Source organism: Oryzias melastigma, linkage group LG15 (assembly GCF_002922805.2).
Source record: "Oryzias melastigma strain HK-1 linkage group LG15, ASM292280v2, whole genome shotgun sequence".
NCBI classification, from domain to species: Eukaryota; Metazoa; Chordata; class Actinopteri; order Beloniformes; family Adrianichthyidae; genus Oryzias; species Oryzias melastigma.
Genome location: NC_050526.1, coordinates 2,448,784 through 2,455,899, shown reverse-complemented (window position 1 = coordinate 2,455,899; position 7,116 = coordinate 2,448,784).

Sequence of the window (7,116 nt, the reverse complement as noted above, 5' to 3'; positions counted from 1 at the left end):
GTCTGTGCACAGCGGCCCGTGGTTCCTGAATGGAAAACCTGCTTATCAATAAAAAGACCAGGCACTGTGAAAGGCCAGAATGTGGAAGAAGGGCGACTCTTCAGAGGTTTGCTCCTCTGTAAAGCCGTCAATGCTGTCGGAATAAATGTGAAACTTGTTTAGTGCGAAGCTGACAACATCCAGAAAGGCTGAGTTTTGTGCATAAATGTCTGTATTTGCGTATCAGCTGCAGGTGCAATCAGTTTTATCTTTGGTTAGCACGTCTGCAATGAGGAAATTGATCAAATACTTGCAGAAAGTTCCTTTGATACGTTATTTAAATTATTTGATCAGTTTTGGGTTGCTGTTTTGCAAAAATGAACTAACTACAAACCACACATTTTCTCAGAAGAATATTAGTCTAAATTAAACAACTTTTTCCTAATATTTAACCTCTGAATGGCCCACTGTAATAAAATTTGTTGGTATTTTTAATATGTTCTTGCAGATTTTTTCTCATGATGGAGGACATATATGTAAAATGATTTCAGATCAAAACTCCAATTCTGAGCATTTCTTTATACAAACTGTGTTGGATCAGGATGAAAACCAGCTGCTTGAAAAAGCAGCAACTGTCATGGGCGGGGCAAAGTCTTCCTTCTCCACTACGATTCTGAAAAAAAAAAAAGATTTATTAACATCTTTGTTTTCCTTGTATTAGCTGCTGTCAGTCTCCAAACTGTAGCTCCAATATTGCTTGTCATTTTTTTTGCTGCGCTATGGTTAGCTTGGACTTGTGAGGTACTTTCAGCTAGCGGGAGAGAGTGTAACCAAAAGCCTGATGGGAAATTAAAGGAGGATAAATCACCAACAGTCCAACCCATGACTCTGAGATGAAATTATAATGAGCTCCTGTCATAATGTATCTTAAAAAACAAAACAGGCTTTTTGATTTTGGGTAAAAACAGCATAATCATTGTTAAAAGACCATTGGGAATTATTTTACTATCAACAAAATATGGTTGGAGTGGGACATTAATAGGCCTATATAATAAAAAAAATAACATTTATGAGCTTTTAAGTGTATAATAATGTTAATTCCTCATGAAAAACATCTCCAAACTGGTATTTTGATCCATTCACTCATTTCTGAGTAATTGTTTAAAACCCTTCTCTCTGAGCACCAGCCCCTTCCAATTCACAAAAACGAGTAGGTTGTCTCTGAATTCCTTCACTACTCACTATATGTTGCGTTCGCCATTTTGTAGTGCTGTCTGAATCTACAACTCCAAAATCGAGTACCCCAAGAAATTTCCCAGAAGTCTTTGCGGAAAACCAGCATTGATTCTCACTACATTAGCAAATCTAGACCACAATGCATTGCGGTTGAAGTTTTTTTTTTTAAATGTGTTTAAATGTAGTTTTTTATTAAACAGTCAACGCTTTCATCATCAGAACACAGTGGAGTCATAAATAGTCGAAATATGCTCGTATAGATTAGATTTTCACTTTGTGACATCAGTGACGTCATACTTGCTGTAGAATTCAGGGCACTAGATAGTCCCGCACTATGTAGATTTTTATGTAGTTAGGGAGTAGGCATAGTTTGGGCCCTCACATTGTGAAGTCACAAAGTGGGGAACAGCCCCTTCCAGGTAGAGTCTGTGCTGCCAGCTCCGCCCCCAGGCTAACACCAACAAACAGTTTCTCCACATACACTTTTATTTTGTATGCACATCAATTTTTTGCAAAAGTTGGGATGTTGTGTTATTTTTCATGGGCGAAACACAGACACGCTGCCAAGGCCGGCTCTAGGATGACATCGTGAAATGGGCGACACCCACAAGGAGTGAAAGGCGGAGCCTTAGAGATCGAGACGTCTTGCTTCCAGGTAGGAAAATGTTCTTGCCAAAGGTAATATATGATCATATATGTGTTTATTTTGAAAGACTTAAAGTTAGTAGGATATGTCCTTTTTATTTCTCTTTTTTAAGTCGGCTTTGATAGCAGAATTAACTGCTGTGATGAGAAGTCTACTCATGTGGACGCCAGGTCTTAAAGGGTTAAGAGTTTTTAACCTGTGCACTTCCTGCGGGATTATTTCCAAGATTTGCTAGATGGTTGTCTCTAATTCACTTTTTACAAAAGCATGAGCTGTACTTCTCAGAATTGTACTTTAAGAATAAAATTCAGCTCTTTCACACTCGTGCACACACGGGTTCACTTGGTTCGGTGCTTCCATTTGTGCCACACAGGAAATTGTTTTGCCTTTTGCTAATATTTGGTCTGACATTTTTATGATAATTATTTTTGACAAGGATTTTCAATGATATAAACATCCCCTAAAAACAAATTATTCAAGAAGGTTTTAAAAACTCAAACATGTTTTAGTCTCTGGTAGTGAAACAGTCTTTTACAATTCTTAAGCTTTTCATATAAAAAGATTTTACTTCATTTCCAAAATTGTACTTAGCTGACATTTCTAAATGTACAGAGAAAAAACTCTTTGCATCACATGTAATTTCCTAATCTTTAGGATGGAATGCCACAAAAAGGTCAAATCCATCAATGTGTCGCTCTTGCTCATTTCTCACTTGTCTTTTAAAATATTCCTTTTGTGTCATCATTTTATCACCTCTTCCTTCTGCTTTTCAAGGTTCCTTTTTTAAACTGACAATGTGCGCATTCCTACCAGTTTGTTTTTATTAAATTAACCGTCTTCTATTAATGTCAAGAGAACATTTGAGCCATCAGAATCCATTTAAGCATTATGTTTGTCCAGCGTACAGGCAACAACTCTTTAAAACTGTTTTTTTAATATTGCAATGCTTGATATTCATATTTGTAGTACAGCCGAAGCTTCTTTTTTCAGGTATATTTTTAAAAAATTCCTGGAAAAGGTCCAAAAAATTCAATTCCGTGTGGAAAATTTTGTAATTTTTTACTGCAAAAATCACAAAAATTTAGAATTAGATCAAATAGTTTTTGTGTTTTACAACAAGAGCAAACTAGTAGAGAAAAAATAACAATTTATAACAAAAAAAAGTAAAAGATACGGTCATAAGAATGTGGAAAATGTCTGAAAAAGTCGGCGAAGCTCCACTGAACTATAAAGTTCCAAAGATTTATTCCAAGTGGGAATCCCAGTTATGTGTCATAATTATTATGTTTGTTTTAAACCAAAAACTTTATAGCTAAGAACTTTTTGAATCGTTCATGGTAAATTTTGACTGAAAAACATACTTTTCATTTCTGCATTTATAGCGGCGTTTGATTACACAAAACTTTATCAAATTTCTAGAAATGTCCAAAAAACACAATTTCACAAATACAATCTTAAATTAATCCCAATTATGTGAATAAACACAAACCAACTCACATCATAAATCATTCAAAAACACAGATGAACAATCCTTTCATGACACAAGCGCTCATCTATCAAAGGAGACGTTGGCGTCTTGTTCAGGTCATGGAGCGGCGAGTGACGTGGGAGTGGCTACGGATGAAGAGATTTGAGGAAATGGTGATTTTACAGAGGAGTTATGGATCCAACAATTCTGCATGAGACGCTAAACTTTTGATTTTGATGAGTTGTGTGATGCTTGTGGCGCCCCCTATCTGGTTGTTGGTCACGTGACTCATGTAATTAAAAAGGGTGTTTCCATTGCAGTTTTGCAAAATCTGTCAATTTTGATAGGCCTCAAAAACTACTTCCTACAAGTACAAAAACTAATTTTTTTTATAAATGAGAGTTTTTTTTTTTAAATTGACGTGTTTCCATCAGGAATTTACTATCGCAAACACAACTTGTGCAACTTTATAGTCAATGGAAATGCAATTTTCAATGTGATTACCCAACTCACTGAGAAACTATTAAAATTTTACTGAACCAATTAATAAAGAATATAAACCGAAAAAAGACAATAAGTCAGTAGAATCGGTTTGATTACCTTTATTGAAGGAGTACATAGAAACTGTAAGCTGTCTCACTCACCAACTGTCGCCATTCCAATTTGCCTGAACTAGTCTGTCAGTTGTTTTGAAGTGAGGTCCTATAGGTCACATGGAAGACATCCAGACTTCATGACTTCATGACACAGTGCACATTCTTACCTATAGCAGTAGAACCGTATGTACTTTGATCAATAAATAGATTTCTCTCCTGAACTTGGCTCAAGGACAGCAGCGTGATTTAACGGCAAAAGGATAACTTCAGCTCCACTGAACTCTACATGGAATCTCACCTCCTGACCTTGTCAGTTGTCACCACACCTCCATTTCCTGAAAGGGAATAATGGTAATTATCAAATGTTTGCAAATAAGAGATGAACCTTGAAATCTTAAACAATCAACTGAAGTAAATTCCCTCTCACTTTAAAGGTTGGGATTTAGGAAAACTTTATAAAATATTTGGTACTGTCTGTGATATGTAAGGAGATTTCTTGATGCTGTTCATAGACCCAAGTTTGTCCATCTGTTGAGATGTAGGGGTGTGTATTGGTAAGAGTATGGCGATATGATACGGAATGGGATACACGCTTCGCAGTAAAAATTGTGATACACGACTACGATACGAATCGTGATATACGTCTCACGATACAAACTGAGATACACGTCTACGATGCAAATTGTGATACATGTTTTACGATACGAATCATGAGACACCTCTCATGATACGAATTATGACACACGTCTCATGATACAAGTTGTGATACATTTCTTGCGATACGATTTGTGATTCATATCTCACGATACGTATCGTGACACAAGTCTCCTGATACGAATCGTGATACACGTCTCATGATACAAGTTCTGATACATTTCTAGCGATACGACTTGTGATTCATGTCTCATGATACGTATCGTGACACACGTCTCACAATGTGATACTACATATCCTATAGTTTTGGTTCAGTTTAGGTGGAAAACAAAACCAAGACGCTGAAAGCTGCTCATAAATAATTACTTAATAATTATTTAATAACTGATTCTAGTTTTGCCAAATGAAATATCGCGATACATCGGCGAATCGTTTTTTTTTCCTTACACCCCGATTGACATGCACTAAGATAAACAGAGATCTCTAGCAAATGATTGACTGTCTTTCCTGCAGGTACATATGTTGAAATGAATCCCATTCAGTTGCATGGGAATCACCTACTCATAAAAACAGGTGTCATGTTCCGGGTGACTGTGGGGCCAAAGGGTTGTGCCTTTGCTTCATAAAAAGAAAACATAACCAAGCCTGAAATATGCAGCCTGTCAGACAGAAGGCAATAAGAAGGAGGATGTGATATCCTCCCATCTTAAAAGCAGTCTTCCTCTTCCACGCCACCCCACTCTCCGATTGATATAACAGGTAATTAGTGGTGTGTCGTGGCCTGAGGGAGCTGAGCAATGAGAAAAAGGTGAGTGAGGAGGGAGACAGTGAGTAAGAGAGAGATTTCTGATTACCTGACAAGTTAGGGCTGGAAAGGCTACACTTAGCCCATTAAAGATTTTTTCTTCAGCGTGACATTTGAGAGCAGCTGTGAAGCCGCGCGCCACCTTGCCATTTCCCCCTACATTGGGCATCCATTTAGGGACATGGATGGAGAGAGAAGGAGTTAGAGAGAGGGGCCACCAGACCATCACAGCAGCACAAATGGATTTCATTCACCAAGGTGAACTGTAGTACTCTGATAAATGCACTTCCTTGAATGTCAGCAAATGTCACCCGAGAAGCCATTTGCCACCGTTTTAATAGCTTCCGCAGACTCGAGGAGGGAGTGACAGAAAGTAAGACGGTATGATGAGTCACATGGACTCAGAAGCAGACAGACTCACAAATGGTCACAATATACGGCAAAAGCTCACCAAACAACAGAGGGATTAAGGCAGAGACCAAGAGAACAAATGAGAACAGTTGGGCTATTGTCACTTCCACATGATTAAGCAATTAGCTATTTGAGATGTCTCCAACAAGATGGTGCAACAAGTGCCAATTCAGAACAAAATCCCCCTCTTCCTCTGCTTGTTTTTACTCACCGTGTCGAAGGGATCTCCATGGAGGAGGTTCTCCACCTGCTCTCCTGTCAATCTATGAATTTATTTACAGCAGCTCTCTACTCCGTCTGTCTGTCTGTCTGTCTGTCTGTTTGCTGACTCTCTGTGTACACACAAGCGTACACAACACACACTAACCTGTGTCTGCTCAAGCGAGAGCTGACATCATTAAGTGAAATGTGAGAACTGGCAGGAACACTTGAGGCCTCTGCTTCCTGAGAGCTGTCAAACCAGGCCGTGGTTCAGAAGCAACACACATGTGCACGAGTACGACAACACCTATATGCAAACAAGACAAATGAAGGGCAAATGCAGAATTATTTCCTGAACGTTGAACTTGTTTTTACCTTTTCCTTAAAGGGCCTTCAGCAGAGGTCTGCAACCTGAGGCTCCTCCTTTCATAACCTCCGTTGGTGTTGAAGAGAAAAGCAAACAAATAAAATACATGATGGGTTAGTAGTTGTTTTAGTTTAGATTTTTGACATGTAGGAAAACTGAGTAAAATTTTGATATTTATTTATTCTGCTGTCAATTTATTCATTCTTAGAATTCCATAATCTCCTTTTCTTACATGTGACCTTTAAATACTTTTTTGAAAACTGGACAAACATCATGTTTTTATTAGATTGCAAAAGAAAAAAAGAGTCACGGTGCACCAACATTATCGTGATGAAAACATTTTCATATTTGAGTTTCTTGCATTTGTTTTTTTCACGTAAATCTGCTGCAGCAGGAGCATCTTAATTAACACAGGAAGTATTTTATTTTGAAAGGAACTTGGATGTGCTGCTGTCCAAAGTAAAAGAAGTTACATTTGTACAAATATACAGAGAATATAACATCTCTGTTTCATATTTTTTTATATATATTTAAAAGTTACATTTAAAAAATGTAGAACAAAGGGATTTCATGATCACTTAAGTGGTTTAATGGTCACAAAAACAAAATTTAAAATGGCAAAATGGAACTTTGTGGCTCTCGCTGGTTTTTGGTCAGTAAGAAACTGGACCAAATGGCTCTTTTAGCACCAAAGGTTGCAGAACCCTGACCTATACCATGAAAAATCTACTTTTTGAGCTTTTAAGTGTAATA